This window comes from Tursiops truncatus, chromosome 16 (genome assembly GCF_011762595.2).
Source record: "Tursiops truncatus isolate mTurTru1 chromosome 16, mTurTru1.mat.Y, whole genome shotgun sequence".
NCBI lineage: Eukaryota > Metazoa > Chordata > Mammalia > Artiodactyla > Delphinidae > Tursiops > Tursiops truncatus.
In genome coordinates this window covers 40,073,874-40,096,043 of record NC_047049.1, presented here as the reverse complement: position 1 = coordinate 40,096,043, position 22,170 = coordinate 40,073,874, and positions in this window count along the sequence as shown.

The window sequence follows — 22,170 nt, the reverse complement described above, 5'->3', positions numbered from 1 at the left end:
ATATTTTAAAAATACACAGCCTAAAAAGATCAGTTCCCAAAATATGCTAAAAACATGCACTCAAATATACACAGTGAGAGATACCACTTCACACACTTGCAAGACTAGACACAATTAGTACATCTGATTAATATTAAGTTTAGAGGAGGGTATTAAAAAAAAAAGGGGCTCATGCTGGTGGGCGTGTAGGTTAATAAAACAATATGGAGGACAATCTATCAGAATCTAGTATGGTTGAAAATCTGTATTCCCTATGGACCAGAATTTCTGCTTCTCAGTGTAGCCTAGGGAAAGCATTTATTGCAGTACTGCTTTTCAATAGCAAAATATTGGAAATAACCTAAATATCATCAATAGGGAAATAATATAAGTAGAATGTGGTAAGTAACACTATACTATAGTTATAGAAATAAGCTAGATTTCTATATCTCAAAATGATTAGACCTCAAAAATATGATTTTTAGAAAAAGCAAGTTGCAGATTGATATGTGCAGTATGATACATTTATGTATATATTTAAAAATACTTTGCTGGGGGATGGTGGTGGTGGGATGAATTGGGAGATTGGGATTGACATATATACACTAATATGTATAAAACAGATAACTAATAAGAGCCTGCTGTATTAAAAAAATTAAATTAAATTAAAAAAATAAAAATCAGAAAAAAATACTTTGTTAGTCTTCATGGTGAGTGACAAAATGGACATTATCTGAATGATTTTTACTTCTTTAAAGAAACTATAATAAAATATTAACAAGGATTAATTTTAGATATAAATTATCCTTTGTCTTTTTATATTTCATAAAATAACAAAAAAGAAAAATTAACACAGAAAAGAATACAAATGCACTCATTTCCATTCTAGGAAACATATTTAAGAGATAATTTTGGAACCCAAGACCTAAACTTGAATAGATTCCAACTGTCATTTACACAATTGTTACATCAAACCGATTTTTATTGTATTAAAATAAGAACTCTTTACATGTCCTAGGAGAGGACAGGTGTTGTTTTGCTAAATTCTTGGGTCATTTTATAAATCTACTCTTTAGATACCTCAAATCCATGCTGGATTCCAGAATAAACAAAACTTCGATTATTCTATTTAAATAAATAAATCACATCTTGCTAGGTTGGAAGAAAAGGAATTAACCAAAGTGGAGACTTTTTTAGCCTTAGAAAAATTAAAACCTCATTCATTATATTCAGCATTGAATGTAGAGCCGTTACTTATGTCAATATTGTACCAGTATCTATACTGCCTAAGACAGACACTGAATGCAGGGAGACTTTGTATACAGAGAGAAGATATGCAAGTAAAGAACAAACAACTGCATGATGATTATATCAGTTTCCTAGGATGTCATAACAAAGCGCCACAAAGTAGCTTAAAATGACACACATTTATGGTCTCACAGTTCTAGAGGCTAGAAGTCCAAAATCAAGAAATTGGTAGGGTTGGATCCTTCTGAGAGTTCTGAGGGAGAATCTGTGCCATGCTTCTCTCTTCTGTTGACAGCCTGGGCATTCCTTGGAGTGACTCCATCACTCCAATCTTGCCTTCCATCTTCACATGCATTCAAATTTTCCCTCATCTTACAAAGACTAGTCATAGTGCATGAAAGCCAATCTAATAACCTCATCTTAACTTAATTAAATCTATAAAAATGTATTCTCAGTAAGGTCACATTCATAGGTACTGAGGGCTAGGATGTCAACACATAGTTTTTTTTGAGGGGGGGACAAAATTCAACTTATAACAATATATAGCTCAGAATCCCTGAAAAAGGTAATAAGAATTGCAATGGTAAAGATGACTTCTTTAAAGAGGTGAGACTTGAGCTAGAGACTGGAAAGAACTTTTACGAGCAGAGAATATTCTAGGTCAGAGGAATCAAGTATGAAAAATGACACACTGACAAAAATCACATGCATTTAAAAGAATGACTTTCTTTCTTAGAGCTTCCAGTGCTTAGAAGAACATTAGTCATTATGTGATCTGACCTCTCATTATTGCATTCAACAAATCATTCATTCAATAACATTATCCAGTGGCAGGCACTGCCTAGGTGTAGGAGATATGATACTAAGAACAGGCAGAGCTCTTGTCCTCATGTAGGAAATAGAGTTAATAAAATAATCACACAGACAAATGTAAATCTTGTTGACAAATGCTGGGAGAGAAAAAGCATAGAGCTATGAGAGCATATAAAAGGTCCATTTTATCTAGTCAAGACAACAATCTTTTCCTGACGAAGTGACAATTTAATCCACATCTGAAGCAGAATGAAAGCTCAGTAGTCCAAGGAGGGAAAATTCAGATTTCCAAGGAGAAGGAAAGCATGTGCAAGAGGAGCCTGGCAAATGCTCCTCTGGCAGAGAGGAGCTTGGTGAGAACAAGGGCCTGGAGGAAGCCATGATGGCTGAGGTAGAGAGGGTGAGAGGAGGCATGGTAGGAGATGAAGCTAGAAATGCAAGAAAGAGCCAGAACATGCAGAACTGTATGAGACATATCAAGAATGGGAGCAAGGGAAAGGTTTAAATATTTTTAAGCCAAGTAGTGGAATTATTATATTTAGGCTTTATAAAAATCACTCTGGCAGCATATTATAATCTACAGATGGGGACACCAAGAATCAAATAAATTAACTGTCATGCCAAAGTCAAAGAGCTTTTTAGAAGCAGAATAGAGCAAAACCCAAGACCTCTTGCCTTGTCCTTTGTGAAAAGCAAAACTGTAGGGGATACTCAAACACCTAAAAAACATGTGGCTTCTCCTCCAGCCTTCTCCCACCTAAGTAATTGTCATCTACTCCACTGCCCAAATCCAAATCCTTCACCTATTTCAAGCTCTTTTTCTCACTACCGTATCTAATCCATTAGTAAACACTGCCAGTCTTGCAAAACATTTCTCAAATCCATTCATTTTCTCCAAACGCCTGCTTCCACACTAGTCAACACCATCATCACTGGTGGCCTGAACAATGACACAGAATACTAACTGCTCTCCTAATCACCATCCTTGACCCCTACAAAAAAAATATACTCTACCACTACGAAGTTGATGTTTTTAATGTTTTTTTTAAGAACATATAGTATGTCATGTCACTCCTCTACTAAACCCCCCGCAGTGGCTTATCAAAACTCCTAAAATAAATCAAAACAGTTTACCATGGCCTAGAAGATCCTACATGTTCTAGCCCCTCTTCAATATGAACTGACTTTTCTCCTTAACCACGCTTGGGTCTTATCCACTCCTCCAGTATACCAAGGTCATTACCACCTCAAGGCCTTTATACTTGCTATTCCCTCTGGAATGTTCTTCTAGCTCTTTGTAAAACTGGATCCTTCTCATATTTCAGATCTCAACTTTCAGCATTTGAGAGAGAATTTTTTGGACCATTCTATCTAAAGTAGGCAATTAATCTCTATCTCAAAACTCTTGTTTCTTTCTTGGCTCTTTATGTATATATTTCCTTTATTATTATTATCTGCTTCACCGATTCAAATGTGAGCTCCCTTAGGAGGGAACTTTGTCTTCCTTGTTCAATGCTGCATCTCCAACTTTTACCAAAGCCAATGCCAGACACACAGAAGTTGTTCAATAAACTCTGGTCAAATAAATGGATAAATACATACAGTGCTCAGTAATTTACAAAAAAAAAAAAAAAAAAGACGCACTAAGGACAAAAACATGAGAAAGATAAACAAAAACAATTATGAAATCTCCCAAGATTTTCATCAAAAGAAATCATGACTTTTAAAAGATCCTCCTTGGAAAACTACATTTGCTTCATGGGTAAATTTTTTAAAATTATTTTTTAATCTAGAGTTTATCTTTAAGACTCATAATATAATGATGATTTTTTTCCTAGAAAAGTATGTCTGAGGTTTTCAAAAGAATGAAACAAAGACAGTATGGGCAGTGTTACAAGGGTGGTTGGAACTTTGGTCTGAGACACCTTGACATACTGGCTTTAAGGAGATGCTGCTGCAGCATTCCATGTGTAATAAAACAAGGTGTAGAGAACACACCTGACTACTACAGGAGCTAAGCTTAGGATTTTTTTTAAACTTGTAATTAGAGTCTCTTTATTTTTTCAAACTCAAAAAAAACACACTCTCTCTAATTACTCAATAAAAACAGCCAATTGTTGATTTCATCTGATTCATTTTTCCCTAATGTAAAATAAAACTAAGTGGACAATTAGATCGTTCTCTTCCCAAAGTTACTCTGTCTGTAAAATTACTTGGAAAATAAGAAACTATAAATAGATTTCCCATGTCTGTGTAACGTGTTTAACTTCTGATCATCTGGTTAAGACATAGTGTCTTACTGATCTGTAAATTTATTTCATCATTTTTATCATTTGTTTTCAATCAGTCACAAATATGTTTATAATGCTAGGAGCTTTTCATAATTGAACAACAAATATTTACAGAATAGCTACTATGTCCTGAATCTTATGTAACATAATAGAGATATAAATAAACGAAATACAGTTTCCTTCCCTCTAGTCCATAGTCTCATGGTAGGACCTAGAAATTAGTGGTTAATAACACAGATTCTACCATAAGTAAGCATGACCCCTAATTAGCTGCATGATCTTAGAAAAATTACTTTAAATTTATTGGAATGTTTTAAAATTACTTGGTTTTCTCATCAGTATTATGGGGATAATAACGGCACTTATTTCACAGGGTAATTAAGTATATAGTATATTAGTAATAACATTCAGTTAATAACAATCATAAGGTAGAAAGTGAGGTAAATTGTTCTTCAAATGAGGCAAAATTTGAGCCAGTTATTAGAAGAAACGCAGAAACCTTTTTTTTTTTTTTTTTTTGCGGTACGCGGGCCTCTCACTGCTGTGGCCTCTCCCGCTGTGGAGCACAGGCTCCGGACGCACAGGCTCAGCGGCCACGGCTCACGGGTCCAGCCGCTCCGCGGCATGTGGGATCTTCCCGGACCGTGGGAAGGAACCCATGTCCCCTGCATCGGCAGGTGTACTCTCAACCACTGTGCCACCAGGGAAGCCCCCAGAAACCCTTTTAAGGAAAGAATTTTGTTTTCAATAGCACTTATATGGTTAATTAGTAGCATATATTTGATCCTCACCATGGTATAGAGAGCTTAATACAGGAGCTATATGAACTAAAAATAGTTAGCTTGCTTTGCAAGAGAAAATAATAGCAGGTTTTCATGAACTTTTGGCAGCTGGTGGAAAGGATGGGAGAACCTGGGAGGAAAGGAAATACGAATGATGGCCTAAGCAAGACAGCAGCAGTCAGGGATAGAAGAAAAATTTAGCTCATATACATTTTCTGTTATAAGTTTTAGAAAATAAATCTTTAAAAACTTTAGAACAGACCTGCCACTTAGTCCCCTTCAGGTGGACACAAGGCTCTATGGGCTGATGCACCCCGTCTCCCCAGACCTCATTGGGAGCTACTTCAGACCAGGAGAAAGGGGACAAAGGAGAAGCCCTATTGGCAAGATAAAGAACACTATAAAAGCCGTGTGGCTGACAGGGTCTTGGTGCTGCAGCCGGGTGTCAGGCCTGAGTCTCTGTGGCGGGAGAGCTGAGTTCAGGACACTGGACCACCAGAGACCTCCTGGCACCATGTAATATCAGTTGGCAAAAGGTCTCCCAGAGATCACCATCACAATGCTAAAACCCAGCTCCACTCAACGACCAGCAAATTACAGTGCTGGACACCACATGCCAAACAACTAACAAGACAGGAACACAAACCCACCCATTAGCAGAGAGGCTGCCTAAAATCATAAGTTCACAGACACCCCAAAACACACTACCAGACACGGTCCTGCCCACCAGGAAGACAAGATCCAGCCTCATCCACCAGCACACAGTCACCACTCCCCTCCACCAGGAACCCTACACAACCCACTGAACCAACCTTACTCACTGGAGGCAGACACCAAAAACAACAGGAACTACAAACCTGCAGCCTGCGAAAAGGAGACCCCAAACACAGTAAGATAAGCAAAATGAGAAGACAAAGAAATACACAGCAGATGAAGGAGCAAAGTAAAAACCCACCAGACGAAACAAATGAAGAGAAAATAGGCGTCTGCCTAAAAGAGAATTCACAGTAATGATAGTAAAGATGATCCAAAATCTTGGAAATAGAACAGAGAAAATACAAGAAACGTTTAACAAGGACCTGGAAGAACTAAAGAGCAAACAAACAATGATTAACACAATAAATGAAATTTAAAATTCTCTAGAAGGAATCAATAGCAGAATAACTGAGGCAGAAGAACGGATAAGTGACACAGAAGATAAAACAGTGGAAATAACTACCACAGAGCAAAATAAAGAAAAAAGAATGAAAACAACTGAGGACAGTCTCAGAGACCTCTGGGACAACATTAAATGCACCAACACTCGAATTATAAGGGTCCCAGTAGAAGAAGAGAAAAAGAAAGGGACTGAGAAAATATTTGAAGAGATTATAGTTGAAAACTTCCCTAATATGGGAAAGGAAAGAGTCAATCAATCCCAGGAAGCACAGAGAGTCCCATACAGGATAAATCCAAGGAGAAACACACCAAGACACATATTAATTAAACCATTAAAAAATAAATACAAAGAAACAATATTAAAAGCAGTGAGGGAAAAGCAGCAAATAACACACAAGGGAATCCCCATAAGGTTAACAGCTGATCTTTCAGCAGAAGCTCTGCAAACCACAAGGGGGTGGCAGGACATATTTAAAGTGATGAAAGGGAAAAAACCTACAACCAAGATTACTCTATCCAGCAAGGATCTCATTCAGATTTGATGGAGAAATTAAAACGTTTACAGACAAGTAAAAGCTAAGAGAATTCAGCACAACGAAACCAGCTTTACAACAAATGCTAAAGGAACTTCTCTAGGCAGGAAACACAAGAGAAGGAAAAGACCTACAAAAACAGACCCAAAACAATTAAGAAAATGGTAATAGGAACATACATATTGATAATTACCTTAATGTAAATGAATTAACTGCTCCAACCAAAAGACATAGACTGGCTGAATGGATACAAAAACAAGACCCGTATATATGCTGTCTACAGGAAACCCACTTCAGACCTAGGGACACATACAGACTGAAAGTGAGGGGATGGAAAAAGATATTCCATGCAAATCAAAATCAAAAGAAAGCTGGAGTAGCAATTCTCATATCAGACAAAACAGACTTTAAAATAAAGACTATTACAAGAGACAAAGAAGGCCACTACATAATGATCAAGGGATCAATCCAAGACGAAGATATAACAATTGTAAATATTTATGTACCCAACCTAAGAGCACCTCAATACATAAGGCAAATGCTAATAGCTATAAAAGGGGAAATTGACAGTAACACAATCATAGTAGGGGCCTTTAACACCCCACTTTCACCAATGGACAGGTCATCCAAAATGAAAATACATAAGGAAACACAAGCTTTAAATGACACATTAAACAAGATGGCCTTAATTGATATTTATACAACATTCCATCCAAAAACAACAGAATACACTTTCTTCTCAAATGCTCATGGAATATTCTCCAGGATAGATCATATCTTGGGTCACAAATCAAGCCTTGGAAAATTTAAGAAAATTGAAATTGTAACAAGTATCTTTTCCAACCACAATGCTATGAGACTAGATATCAATTACAGGAAAAAAAAACTGTAAAAAATACAAACATATGGAGGCTAAACAATACACTACTAAATAACCAAGAGATCACTGAAAAAATCAAAGAGGAAGTCAAAAAATACCTAGAAACAAATGACAATGAAAACACAATGACCCAAAACCTATGGGATGCAGCAAAACTAGTTCTAAGAGGGAAGTTTATAGCAATACAATCCTCACCTCAAGAAACAAGAAACATCTCAAATAAACAACCTAAACTTACACCTAAAGCAATTAGAGAAAGAGGAACAAAAAAACCCCAAAGTTAGCAGAAGGAAATAAATCATAAAGATCAGATCAGAAATAAATGAAAAAGAAATGAAAGAAACAATAGCAAAGATCAATAAAACTAAAAGCTGGTTCTTTGAGAAGATAAACAAAATTGATAAATCATTAGCCAGATTCATCAAGAAAAAAAGGAAGAAGACTCATATCAAAGGAATTAGAAATGAAAAAGGAGAAGTAACAACTGACACTGCAGAAATACAAAGGATCATGAGAGATTACTACAAGCAACTATATGCCAATAAAACGGACAACCTGGAAGAAATGGACAAATTCTTAGAAAGGCACAACCTCCTGAGACTGAACCAGGAAGAAAGAGAAAATATAAACAGACCAATCACAAGCACTGAAATTGAACTGTGATTAAAAATCTGCCAACAAACAAAAGCCCAGGACCAGATGGCTTCACAGGCAAATTCTATTAAACATTTAGGAAGAGCTAACACCTATTCTTCTCAAACCCTTCCAAAATAGAGCAGAAGGAGAAATATTCCCAAATTCATTCTACAAGACCACCATCAACCTGACACCAAAATCAGACAAAGATGTCACAAAGAAAGAAAACTACAGGCCAATATCACTGATGAACACAGATGAAAAAATCCTCAACAAAATACTCACAAACAGAATCCAACAGCACATTAAAAGGATGATACAACATGATCAAGTGGGTTTTATAACAGGAATGCAAGGATTCTTCAACATACGCAAATCAATCAATGTGATAAACCATATTAACAAATTGAGGAATAAAAACCATATAATCATCTCTGGTGGGAAAATAAATTGATACAGCCACTATGGAGAACAGTATAGAGGTTCCTTAAAAAACTAAAAATAGAACTACCATAGGACCCAGCAATCCCACTACTGGGCATATACCCTGGGAAAACCATAATTCAAAGAGTCATGTACCACAGTGTTCATTGCAGCTCTATTTACAATAGCCAGGACATGGAAGCAACCTAAGTGTCCATTGACAGATGAATGGAAGAAGATGTGGCACAAATATATAATGGAATATTACTCAGACATAAAAAGAAACGAAATTGAGTTATTTGTAGTGAGTTGGATGGACCTAGAGTCTGTCATACAGAGTGAAGTAAGTCAGAAAGAGAAAAACAAATACTGTATGCTAACATATATATATGGAATCTAAAAAAAAAAAAAAAAGGTTATGAAGAACCTAGGGGCAGGATAGGAATAAAGACACAGACGTAGAGAATGGACCCGAGGACACAGGGAGGGGGAAGCGTAAGTTGGGACGAAGTGAGAGTGTGGCATGGACATATATACACTACCAAATGTAAAATAGATACCTAGTGGGAAGGAGCCGCATAGCACAGGGAGATCAGCTCCGTGCTTTGTGACCACCTAGAGGGGTTGGATAGGCAGGGTGGGAGGGAGACGCAAGAGGGAGGGGATATGGGGATATATGTATATGTATAGCTGATTCACTTTGTTATACAGCAGAAACTAACACAACATTGTAAAGCAATTATACTCCAATAAAGATGTTAAAAAAAACTGTCAAATAAAAAAACTTTAGAACAATGATGCCTATTATACAATCAATGATTTGCCATGTGGTATCCTTTCTTACTCACTACAAATCTGCAAACCTATAAACTACAAATCTGCAAACCTTCTGGTGAAGAATATCAGCTCATTGATAAGTCTCTGAAAAAAAAAGTAAATGATAAAGGCAGATGTTAGAGAAGACGAGCCAAATTTCCTTTCAAGAAATACATATTTATGGGCTTCCCTGGTGGCGCAGTGGTTGAGAGTCCGCCTGCCGATGCAAGGGACGCGGGTTCGTGCCCCGGTCCAGGAAGATCCCACATGCCGCGGAGCAGCTGGGCCCATGAGCCATGGCCGCTGAGCCTGGGCGACCGGAGCCTGTGCTCCCAAATGGGACAGGCCACAACAGTGAGAGGCCTGCATACCACAAAAAAAAAAAAAAAAAGAAATACATATTTATGAAAGACAATCCATGAAAGGAGGTGAAGATGTGCGTATTACACACTTGTCAAATCATCTAATATCAGGCACCAATAGTCTATGAATATAGGGAATAACCTTTGTTTCTTCTTTTTTTTTTTTTTTTTTTTTTTTGAGGTACACGGGCCTCTCACTGTTGTGGCCTCTCCCGTTGCGGAGCACAGGCTCCGGACGTGCAGGCTCAGCGGCCATGGATCACGGGCCCAGCCGCTGCGCGACATGTGGGATCTTCCCGGACCGGGGCACGAACCCGCGTTCCCTGCATCGGCAGGCGGACTCTCAACCACTGCGCCACCAGGGAAGCCCCTAGAACCTTCGTTTCTTAACGTTACAAATTAAAGTACCACTAATTTGAGAAAATGATTACTGGTATAAGTACTATCAATTCTGATGTCCATTTCATCAAAATTATGCAATCCATAGGCATAAAGTTGTTCACAATGCTTCCTTTTTATTTTTTTATTGTATGTGGGATCTGGAGACGTGTCCTCTCTTTCATTTCTGATATTGGTCATTTGTGTTTTCTCTTTTCGTCTTGATCAGTTTGGCTAAGGCTTATACATTGTATTGATCTTTTCAAAGAATCAGTTTATGGTTTCATTGATTTTTTTCTCTATTTTGTTCTGATTATTTTCACCTAGATCACAGTGGTTTCCTGAATGACGAACAGCTGACCCAATAAGATCAATAAAACATGATGAGAATTTTGTCACTGCATTTATGTAGGCTAAGGCTAATTCCACCATCTTGTTACCATATGCAAAACTTAGTTTGGGCACAAAATCAATACTCAGAAGCAGGCAGACCTTAGAAACAGAAAATCTGGATCCTGGTATATCCTTTGAGTCTCAATCAAACTGAGCTTATAATCTCCCTTTCGACTATTTTTGTTACATGAGCTAATAAATTCTTTTTGATTAAGGCATTTTGGTTTGGGGTGTGTGTGTGTGTGTGTGTGTGTGTGTGTGTGTCTGTGCGCAGGTGTGTGTGTGTGTGTGTGTGTGTGACATACAATCTAAAGAATCCTAACTGATAAAACAACCTTTGCAACTTTAGATATGAAACAAGTCTAGTAATCATTTTAAAAAAAGAATATCTGCAATAACAACAGGCATCTAAGTCTTTTGTCAGGTGGTCGACTAAGCTGACACATGAATGCTGCCTATCCACTTGATCTTCCTTCAACATACATACACTCATACTCTCCAAACATTTAAAAAAAACAACTTGCCAAATTGTTTTCTAATTTAAAATACCTATATAAACTCAAGAGCAAAAAATAATAAAGGAAAATTTCAAGTTATGAGAGGTAGACAACATGGCCATAATGATGAATTTAAGAGGTCCAAAAGCAGATATGCTCTCAGTATGATTGGGGCTGAACTTTAATGCCCAGAGAAGAAATAACAATAATAATGAACAGTTATATAACATTTATTATATTACACACTGTTCTAAGCAATTTACATACATCAGATTATTTAATCCTCACACAAATCTATGAGGTGTGTACTATTATTATGCCTCATTTTTTAAGAAACTGGAGCAGAGAAAGGTAAAGTAGCTTACTTACGGTTAGCTGGTAAATGTTATAAAAAGAAAGAAGAAAAACTCTGCCCAATCTGTGAACAAGGCTAGAAAATCTCTACTTCAGTAGTCTAGGGGTATAGCAAGAAGCAATTGGCCTAATGGAGCTATAAGTAGAAACAAATTCCAACAGCAACCTCACCAAGAAATAAAATCAGAATCCTTAGCCTGCCCTGAATAAGGGTGAGTAGTAAGGTGTAGAAACCCTGAGCTGAAAGAATAATATAGAGTAGAGACAGCAGAAACTATAAAACCTCATCTGTTAGGAGAGTTTTCACAGTTCAAGGTATGCTGGGACTCCCAAGAGAGATAACTTTCGTAGAAAATGAACCAAAGGCAAAAGTTAAAATACATGAAAAAGTCTATCACCAAGAAATATAATCCACAGACTCAACAAAAGGAAGAATTCATACCTGAGAAACTAGAGATAATAGAGCAATCTTAAAATGACTTTAAATAAGTATCTTTAAATTGTTCAAAAAAGATAAAAGTATCGTTCATTTTTCTGGCACGTCCAACGTGCCCTTCATCATGCTCTACATGATATGCTCAATTAAATTTAACAGCTGTATGAGGTAAATAGGCAATGTTGTCTCTAATTTACTGTGAGGAAAATGAGAGCCTAAATAAGTAGTCCAGGGTCATATATTTAGTAGATGAAGAAGCCAGGATTCAATTCAGTCCAGGGGCTATTTTTGACAAGAAGGGCATTTAAAGATCCTAACTGAATCCAAAATACATCACTACCATAGAGTATTAAATGGTCTAAAGCTATCCAATCTATTTAATTCAATTTATCATTTAATTAATGTGCATCCACTACAGGTTAGAACTCTGCGGACATATTGATAAGAGAATGTAGTTGCACTTAGGACTCAGTTCAAAACAAAGACAGAAAGAAGACATGATAAATTTAGAAGTGGCACAGAGTATGATAAACAAATTAGTGAACACTTCTGAATTAAATTTACAACTTAAACTCATTCAGGGCACAGATTCTTAAAAGGAGGTGGTTGTCTAGGAGAGGAAGAAGATGTTTGTGGTAGAAGACATAAATGGTAATGTCTGCTGTGAGCCACTGTGTGAGACCAAGAAAGAAAGAATAAAACTCACTTCTTGATTGTTCAGAATGGTGAAGCTAAAACCAAACCATGTCAACTACAAAAAGTGTCTCAATACAAGATGACCAATTCTCAGAAACCAATCTTACCTTAAAGTAGAAGGTGTATACACAAAAATATGGGTATACTGGAGTTTAAAAAAAAAAAAAAAAGGTCCCATAGAGGGAGACACGGAGTACAAAGGGCATTCAGATTCAGTGGAAGAAGTTGGGCACCATCTTAGTGTCCTTTCTCATTGTGGCACCTAGAATATTTTCATAATCAACCAAATTTTTTGGCAAACTGGAATAAGTTATGAATGACTTGAAACCCAGGATGAGGCAGCTTGGAAGCAGGTAACAATCAGCAAAGAGTTCCAGCTTCCTCAGGTACCACTCCGAGAACTAAAGGGATTGTCATCTCAAGATACATAGTTTCAGAAGCTCTAGTCCTAGAGTCCAAAATAACTTATAATTCATAGTGCATAATGAAATTTTGGGGATATTATTTTTATCTTTTATTTCAGGGAGATAATTTCTATATACCTGTTTTCTTCCACAGGAAAGGAGATCAGTGACTGTAATGCTCTGTCTTTGGTATGTTATTCATTCTGCTCCAGGGGAGGTAGAGTGAACTATCTGATGGATGAATTTGGGCAGAACAAACTAGGTGACCTTTTGTCCTCGTTGGGTTTGCCTTTCATCTTCTCTCAGCTGTTCCCCCAGGAGAGACTTTCTAACACATAGCAAAAGCCACCCCAAAAGCTCTTCCACGTCTGTATGGATAAGTCTGTATAAACAAGCACTCCTGTCCAAGGATACAAGCTGTGTCCTCAAATCTCTTTATCTGAAATAATAATTGTATTTTGATAATCCATTTTCTATGTGATAATATTTCTCAAATGAATCAGAACACAAGTATAAAAGAAGGGAGATATTTATTATGCTTTCTCTATGTCAACACTATGTGATAGAACATTTTGCAATGGTAGAAATGTTCTATAATCTATGCTGTCCTATATGGTAGCCATGTGTGGTACGGAGCACATGAAATGTGGCTAGTGCAACTAAAGAACAAAAAATTTTTAACTGTGTTTAGTTTCAAATTTAAACTCAAGCAGCCACACGTGGCCAATGGCTACTCTATGAGACAGCAAACCTTAGATCCTAATGCCTTTTACTTTCTTGTGTTTTCTTTCCCTCTTTGAATCAGAGGGAATATATGTAGCAGTTTATAGGGCTGACTAAATAAGAAATGTGTTTACACACGAATTCTATCTTGACTTAAACATCAGTGAGTGTATCATGAAAGAGTGGGGGTAGGCGAGGAACTGTTAATAAAAATGTATGGGACCACCAAGGACAGAGGGAATGACAGTATCTAGAAAGATCCAGACAGACTTCCTAGAGGTGTGTCATTGAAGGTAAAAACTGAGTAGTCCACATTTGGATACTAGATAATAGAGCTCTCGCTATGAATCTCTATGAGGATAAGACACGTACTGCCTACTTTATAACTTTGCCCAGGGTTTTAGTCAGTTTGGTTTAAGAAACCAATACAGATAGGCTGTCATCAGTAGAAAGAGATGTTACTGAAATAAAACCTAGGTATCTATGTCTGTTCTATAAAGACCGTATCTGTCTTAATTATTACTCTTTCCTGGGTGTTAGTGATACAGTAATATATGGGTGTTAGTGATACAGTAATATCTTGCAGTGATACCCTGCAAGAACAGGAAGTTCAGAAGGGTCTCTCTAGCAGCTAGAACCTGAACTACAAGTTGATGAACCTGTTCAACTCTGTTGGTCTGTCAAGAGCCTCAGGGCTTTTCTCATCTTAGCTTCCCTCTGTACAACTGCTCCATTCTTTTCCTTCCACAGGCCAACTTCCTTTACTTGAACATGATCTGACTCCACTCTACATGGTCTCTGATCTCCCAGTTCAAGGCCTCCAGGATAAACATTTAGAGTGTCTGTGCTCCAATTACACATTTGTCTCATTGGTTTAGTTTAAGCCAAGTGCCCCAAAAGGGGCAAGGCAGACAAATTACTGCTATAAATACCACCCTTAGGATTAGATTTGATAATGTGATTAAGCAGAAGTGAATGAAAATGAAGTATATTGAGGGGGTTCCATTCACATTATTCCATACACAACATTACTAGGGGTTCCATACACAGTATTCATTTAATCCTCAAAAAAAAAAACCCTCGAAGTTCACTTATATTATTTATTTCCTACAGATGAGAAAACTGAAGTTCAGAGAAGCTAAGGAATACCCAAGATATTAGGAGTACCAATAGCAAGTCCTTTTTTGCACTAAAACATTCTTCTTCTGCCTTCAATTATGTTTTAAATATTCCTCAGCAGAATTTTGTATGAGGTAGGAAGTAGGACTATTCTGACACATATCATGACTTCTTGCCTGGGTCTCCTCTGAACTCTAAGTTCTTATACTGATTCCTTATGCAACAAGTCGGCGTGTGTGTGTGTGTGTGTGTGTGTGTATGTTGCTTTCACTATACTGAGTGTGCTTTTAAAATGGAAGGACTTAGAACCTTTTTTCAGCTCTTCACGGAGATTTATCCTTTATGGTGCTAACCCTAGAAAAGTAAATGTGCATTTTCAAAGTTCAGATATTTCGGGGATATATGTATATGTATAGCTGATTCACTTTGTTATAAAGCAGAAACTAACACACCATTGTAAAGCAATTATACTCCAAAAAGATGTTAAAAAAAAAAGAAAGAAAAAAAAAAACCTATGCACTAACACACCAGAGCACTAACATGAACAGTGACAATCCCAGTAAATTATTAGCATAGTGAAGGCTTTTCAGACACTTTCACCAGCCTCACAATTAGTCACGCTTTTGCAGCCTTCAGCCCAGGACTCACATGACCTCCTTTTAGATGTATGTTTTTGAGGTCAATCACCTCCAAAAAAAAGTTGAGATATTTCTAAAGTTAGATGTCAGTCTACAGCCATACCACCCTGAATGTGCCCAATCTCAACTAAAGGTAGATTTCTGGTCAAGAGCATTGTGTTTTGTACCTTTTAGTACAAAAAGATACAAACTCCCACTTACAATGTAAGTAAGTTCTGGGGATGTAATGTACAGCATGGTGACTAGAGGTAACAATACGGTATTGTATATTTGAAAGTTGCTAAGAGAGTAGATCTTAAAAGTTCTCATCAAAAGAAAGTAATTTATAATTATGTGTGGCTATGGATATTAACTAAACTTATTGTGGTAATCATTTTGCAATATATACTTATATCAAATCATTATGTTGCATGCTTAAAACTAATGCAATGTTATAGGTCAATTATATCTCCATATATATACATATATATGTATATATATGTGACATATATTCAAAAAGCATCTTTCTCATTAGGAAAAAAACTGAATAAAATACATGGATATAAAATAAAAAATACATGGATAATTTTTTTAAAAGAGCATTGTCATTTGACCAAATCTCTTATAACTTGTTTGTCCTTGAAAGAAAGAGGGGATGGGTAGTCAATGCTACATGTTTTTTATTTTCATGAAATGTTTGTGGAGGGTGGAGTGGGCACTGCCCAAAAATTCACAGCCTCTGAGTGTGCAGATAAGCACCAGAGCAGAAATGGCTTTAACAGACTTCGGAGGAAAGGAGCCATTGCTAATGGGGAAAAAAAATCAACCATACATACAAAACCATCCCCTTCTCGGGGGTTTGTATAGACCCATGTTTACTACCATTTTAGTATTTGTGTTTCAAATTTTTTGTTTTTATTTTTTGAAGGGTCTCAAAATGTTCATAACAATAGATAACATGTGATAGACATTCACTGTGTTATAAGCACCATGCCAAGCACTTCAGATGCATCATACCAATCTTTACAACAACCTTATTAGCCAAGTATAAATATTCCCAGTTTGTATCTGAGGAAACTGAGGCTCAGAGGAATAAAATTACTTGCCCTGAATCACCAGATAGTAAGTGGCAAAGTAGGGAGCCCTAGAGCCTGAATCTATAGCTAATGTTCTTAATTACTGTATTCCTGTACTGCCTTCTTTAACTTTAGGTCTCAGTTAGCACAAAGTATCCACCCTATATTTAATCAAAACAGAGAAAGGTTTGCTGGGCTTTTTCTCTGTCACAGGATTTTCATTTATCTTTGCCAAGTCTCCCAACATATAGTTATCTAAGTTTCATAGCTCAGCTCAGGTCTAGCTAAACATTTTGAATATCCCTACCTTCATCGCCTGCCATGCCCCCCTAAATTTTTGACCATCTATCTCACCACAGTAATTGTTTATAATAGTAGAAAAGTGGCCATCATTATGATTATTTAAATAAATCATGGTTCATCCATAAGATACATATGTAGCTACTAAAGAGCATGTTATAGAAGAATATCTACTGAAACGGAAACTATTTCCCACTATGCTTAAAAGTAATAAAATAAAATATTCTCTATTACTCCTTTAGGTAAAGAAATATACACAACTGTTAACACTGGTTACTTTTATCTAGTAGAATTACACATGTGTGTTTATTTTTGCTTGACATTTTCTACAGAGAGTTTATATTGCTTCTGTGACAAGAAAAAGTTATAAATTTTAAAAAATCATGGAAAATTTTCAATATTAAACTCAATTCCACTGCTTTTACTAAATCTTTGGCAGGCAGCTGTGATCCTTCTCTAATCAAAACGCCTATAGCACCTGGTACCTCTGCTACGAATGTCGCATGTATACTGACTTGCTTTATGATTACTTTGTATATAAGTTTAACTCTACAAAATAGTAACTAGGATTTAGAAGAACAAAGAAGAACATGTACGTGCTGTTCCTAGCCCCAAAGCCAGAGTACTGAAAATTCAGCTAGAAATTACAGCTCAAGGTTTTCTATTTCCTGGTTAACCTCACACATTTACTAACCCTTACCTATCACATAATTCATTCACATAATTACTAAATATATATATATATATTTATGATATATATATATATATATATATGTCACATAGATCTAAAGAAAAGGAATGCTTAGAGCACTTATTGTATATCTGGACTCTTCAGAGACCTGGAGACTCTTTCTCCAACAATTCTACATTTACCTGGGGAATATCTTGGACTTCCCCTAAGATTCAGTTTGGAAAAGGTGTTTGTCACCTGTAACCTGAAAAATGTTTTTGAAAATACTAGACTGTAGACATAATTCAAAGAATGGAAAATATAAAATTTCATATGGGGGGGAGTGGAGGTGGGGAATGGAGAGCTGAATGTGGAGGTTAAGATACTGTCCTGAGTCACCTGCTAACAATATCATAGAAATTTCACTGGCATGAGTTCAAGCCACCAAATACTGAATTCCTAGCACACTTCTTAATTCCTAGAATGCTTGATATATTTTGGTATTTAATTTGCTGACAAAACTACTGAAAGTTATTTTGTATATTCTACAAAGTGCCACGTATACACTAGCGGCTGATGACAACTAGCGAGCAAAACATTCATAGTTCTTGATCTCCTGAAGCTTACAGTGTAATGAAAAACGGTATGAATTGAATGAGCACATACGTAAGTGTACAATTTCAAATACTACAAATGAGAAGTACGTGGTACAATAAAAAGAGATTTGACCTAATTCAGAGCACACAGAAAGCTTCCTTGAGAAATTGAAAAGTGAGTCAATATATGGAAAACTAAGAGGAATTCATTATACAAAAAGAGAAGAAAAAGGAATTCCAGGTGATGAAAATAGCATAGGGAAAGACCCAATGGCAAGTAGAAGCAAAAGTTTAAGGGACAGAAGGAGGCAGCACAGCTGCAGGAGAAAGAACAAGGGGGAAATGGAATGAGCAAATGCAGGAGAGGAGGCAGCATTGTAGGACAAGCAGAGGGTTTAGTCTTACTCTTAAGCACAATGGAAGCAACTGATGGCTTTTAATAAGAAGGTGATATGATCAGCTTTTCCTTTCAAAGGAGCATTCTTGCTGCTGAGTGAGAACAGATTGGAGGGAGACAAGGAGAGATACTGATAATCAATTTAGGAGGCCATTGTAAAGTTCCAGGTGAGAAATGATACCTTGATTAGAGTGGTGGTAGAAATGGAGCAAAATGGAAGGATTCTAGAAATATTTAAGAGGTCAACTAATCGGACATGGTGATGATATGTGCGGGTTATGAAGAGAAAGGTGTAATAGGATTCCGACTTGGGGAAGATAGAGGATACTGGATGAAAAACAAGATTAAGGAAGTCTTAAGGGTCATAAATTTGGGTTTAGACATGTTTATCTGAGGTGCTTTTGAGGCATTCAAGATAAGCTATCTAATATATCTGGAGCTCATAGAAAGCTAGAGATATAAATTTGAGTCACTGGTGTATAGGCAGTACTTCAACCTAATGACCTGAATGAAATACTCTAGAAAGGGTTATCAAGTAACAGGAGAAAGGAGAGAGCCCAGACTGAACCATGAAGAACTCCAATAAAATGACTAGAAGTGGATGAGCCTGAAAACAAGAGAGAAAATAAGAACTGAAAAGAAACAGAAAACCAGGAGACAATAGTATCATAGAAACCAATGGGAAATGAGTGTTTCAAGGAGTAGTTGACAGCGTCAAATGCCACTGAGAAGTAAGGAAAATGAAGCCTGAAAGTGTTAAACTGGAATACAGCATCATCAGAGCTCATTATTGTCTTAAATAAGAGCTGTTTGGGTGAAATGATGGAGGCTGAAGTGAGATTTTAGTGAATAAGGAGTGAACAGAGGAAGAGTAAATGAAATAAAAGTTGTAGGAAACATTCTAAGAAATTGCATATACAAATGAAAGAAGGAATAATCTATAATATAGAGAATAATATAAAGAAAATATAAATATATGAAGAATAATATTTCACTACAATATGACTTTTTAAAAGGCAGGGATCTTTATCTCTTCTGCTCATAGATATATCCCTAGGGCCTAGAATATTGCCTGGCTCATAATAGATAATAAATAGTAAGAGAAAGATGTGAATCTGTCCTTAAGAGCTGAAATAGGAAGGCATCCAAAGCACATTTGGAAGGATTAGCCTCATAGAGGAAGAGGAAAAACTCCTACAATAAAAAGGAAAAATGACAGTGTGGGGGCAGATCTATGAATATTTCTATGCTTTCCAGTTCACAGCTTCTATTTTCTCAAGTAAGGTTGGGGTTCAGATTGAGGTGAAGGAAAAACAGGAAGTTAGATAAAAGGAGAGAATGTCTGCAATTGTCATTGGTGAGTGTGTGAGAAATACATAGTAGAATAGAAGGGTCATGGGGAAGGTCTCTGAGGTTGGGGATCATGAGTTTATGATGGAACCCATCTCTACTTCTGTGACCTTCTCCAGCAGAACTCGAATGCTTGTAAGCAGACAGACATGGAGACCAAAGATGGTTTGCTTGTGTCATGGTTGGAGCTGGACCGTACAGCATAATAAAAAGATACATTTCAAATTTCTTTTGGAATTATTCAGAAAACTCTTTGTTTGTCACTTTGTCACTGTCCAAAAGTGGTAACTAAATGATTGTGACTAAATATATAAATAGGCATGAAATAGTTAAATTGGATAACAACACCAGCTGCTATAGCTAAGAGGACTTCTAATCAGGGAGGAGATAAATTAAACAAATACAAATAGGGCTTTCTAGAAATGGAGGAGATTCTTTCAAGCAATACACAGCCAGAACAACAATAACAACAAAAAAATGTCCCAGTATAAAGTTCCAAAAGCCTGAACATCTTCTTTCACAGATAAAGGAATTTCTCATAAGAAATAAGGCATTTGATAATAGAGGTGTTTGCACATCAACCCAAATGGTTAAAATTTTTCTATTATTCTATTGTCTCTCTAAGTTGTTTTTCTGATAATAGACTCCATGGGATATAAATAAGACTTTTATTTAAGTAAAAATTGATTCTGTGACTAAGTAAATTAGAAAACTGATTTAAACAGAGTTAGGACTTTTGTACTACAGTACCTTTCGTATAGAAACATATGGCATGAATGTATAAAGTTTGATTATAGCATACAGATTTCCCAAGATTATTTGAGTAGGAGAGCAGTTTTATGAGAAGTAACTTATGATTACTGTAAAACAGTGCTCTACAAAAAAGAAACTCCACATGGCAGTTCATTATGGTGGTAATTGGACTATTCTTTTTTTCTTTTTTTACTTCTGTATGACCTAATTTCCTCATGCTATAACTGAAATAAGAGTTTCTTAAGTGTGGCCCCAGATTACCTGTATCAGCATCTTATTGCTCTTGGTTAAAATTGCAGAATTTTGCGCCTTAACTCAGATCTAAAGAATCTCTGAGGTAGAGACCAGGAATCTACTTTTAAACAAGTGTCCAATTATCACATGTTAACATTTGAGAACTGACGATTTAAGTCTACTTCCTCTTTCCAGTCGTTATCACCTGTATAATAAACTTTCAAATACATTTGGAGACTGCTATGAAGTCTCTTCCTTTTACCAAAACCTGAATTTTACAGGGTACCTGTGACCCTGCACTCTTATATTAGCATCTGGCAAGAGATTCCTTCTTTTTGTTCTCCTTCTCCTGTTTGTTTTTAATTCTTTGCTGGTGATATGAATTTGCTAGTAGAATTTGCTAGAAACTTTTTGTAAAAAAACTTTCCTTCTAATGGTAAACAATACCATCTATGTTCATACCAGTAAAGAAGAGAGATAACAAATTATCTAAAAGATTGTATCTAGTCAAAAATCTAGACTGTCTTATTTGATAATAAACAAACAAATGAACAACTTTTAAAATTCTTCCTCAGATAAGGAATAAAAATTACTAAATTAACCAGTATATGACATAAATTGCTCACTTTGGTTTGCCTGTATAAACAGAGTTATAACGGGATTAACTTTCAGAGTTCTCTACTAACCAAGACATTCAGTGAATGAGATGTTCTAGTTGACCAAAATTCTCACCAATGGAGAGAAATATTTAAAATGTCATAATTTAAAATATCATAAAATACATTTCACATTAATATTGCATTAAAATCCAATGAATCTTAATGGTTCAGGGTATAATTCAAGCTATTTTATGGATACTAGTTAAGTTCTTCCATTATTTTTGCATTTTTAATTTGTTTCATAAATCTTCTGGTAATCTCTGGCAAAAATCTAGACTAAGCAAAATGAAAAATCAACATAATTTGGATTTTTGTTCTTATTTTGCCACTAAAAGACAAATCCTTAATCTTCCCTGTCTCAATTTCTATAACTATAAAATGGAATGGTTGAATTAGGGTAGACTGAAGTCCCCCTCTCATTCAAAAGCTCTAATTTCTCTAGGTTATTGCTTTGCACGTGTGCAAGTGCACACACCACACACAGAATTTAAACGTGCTAGATTGGAAAGCACTGCATATGTATGATGCCGTCCTCCAAAGATATAAAGGATAGTAACCATTAAATTTATCTGTGGATGTTAAAATTCTTGCCTCCCA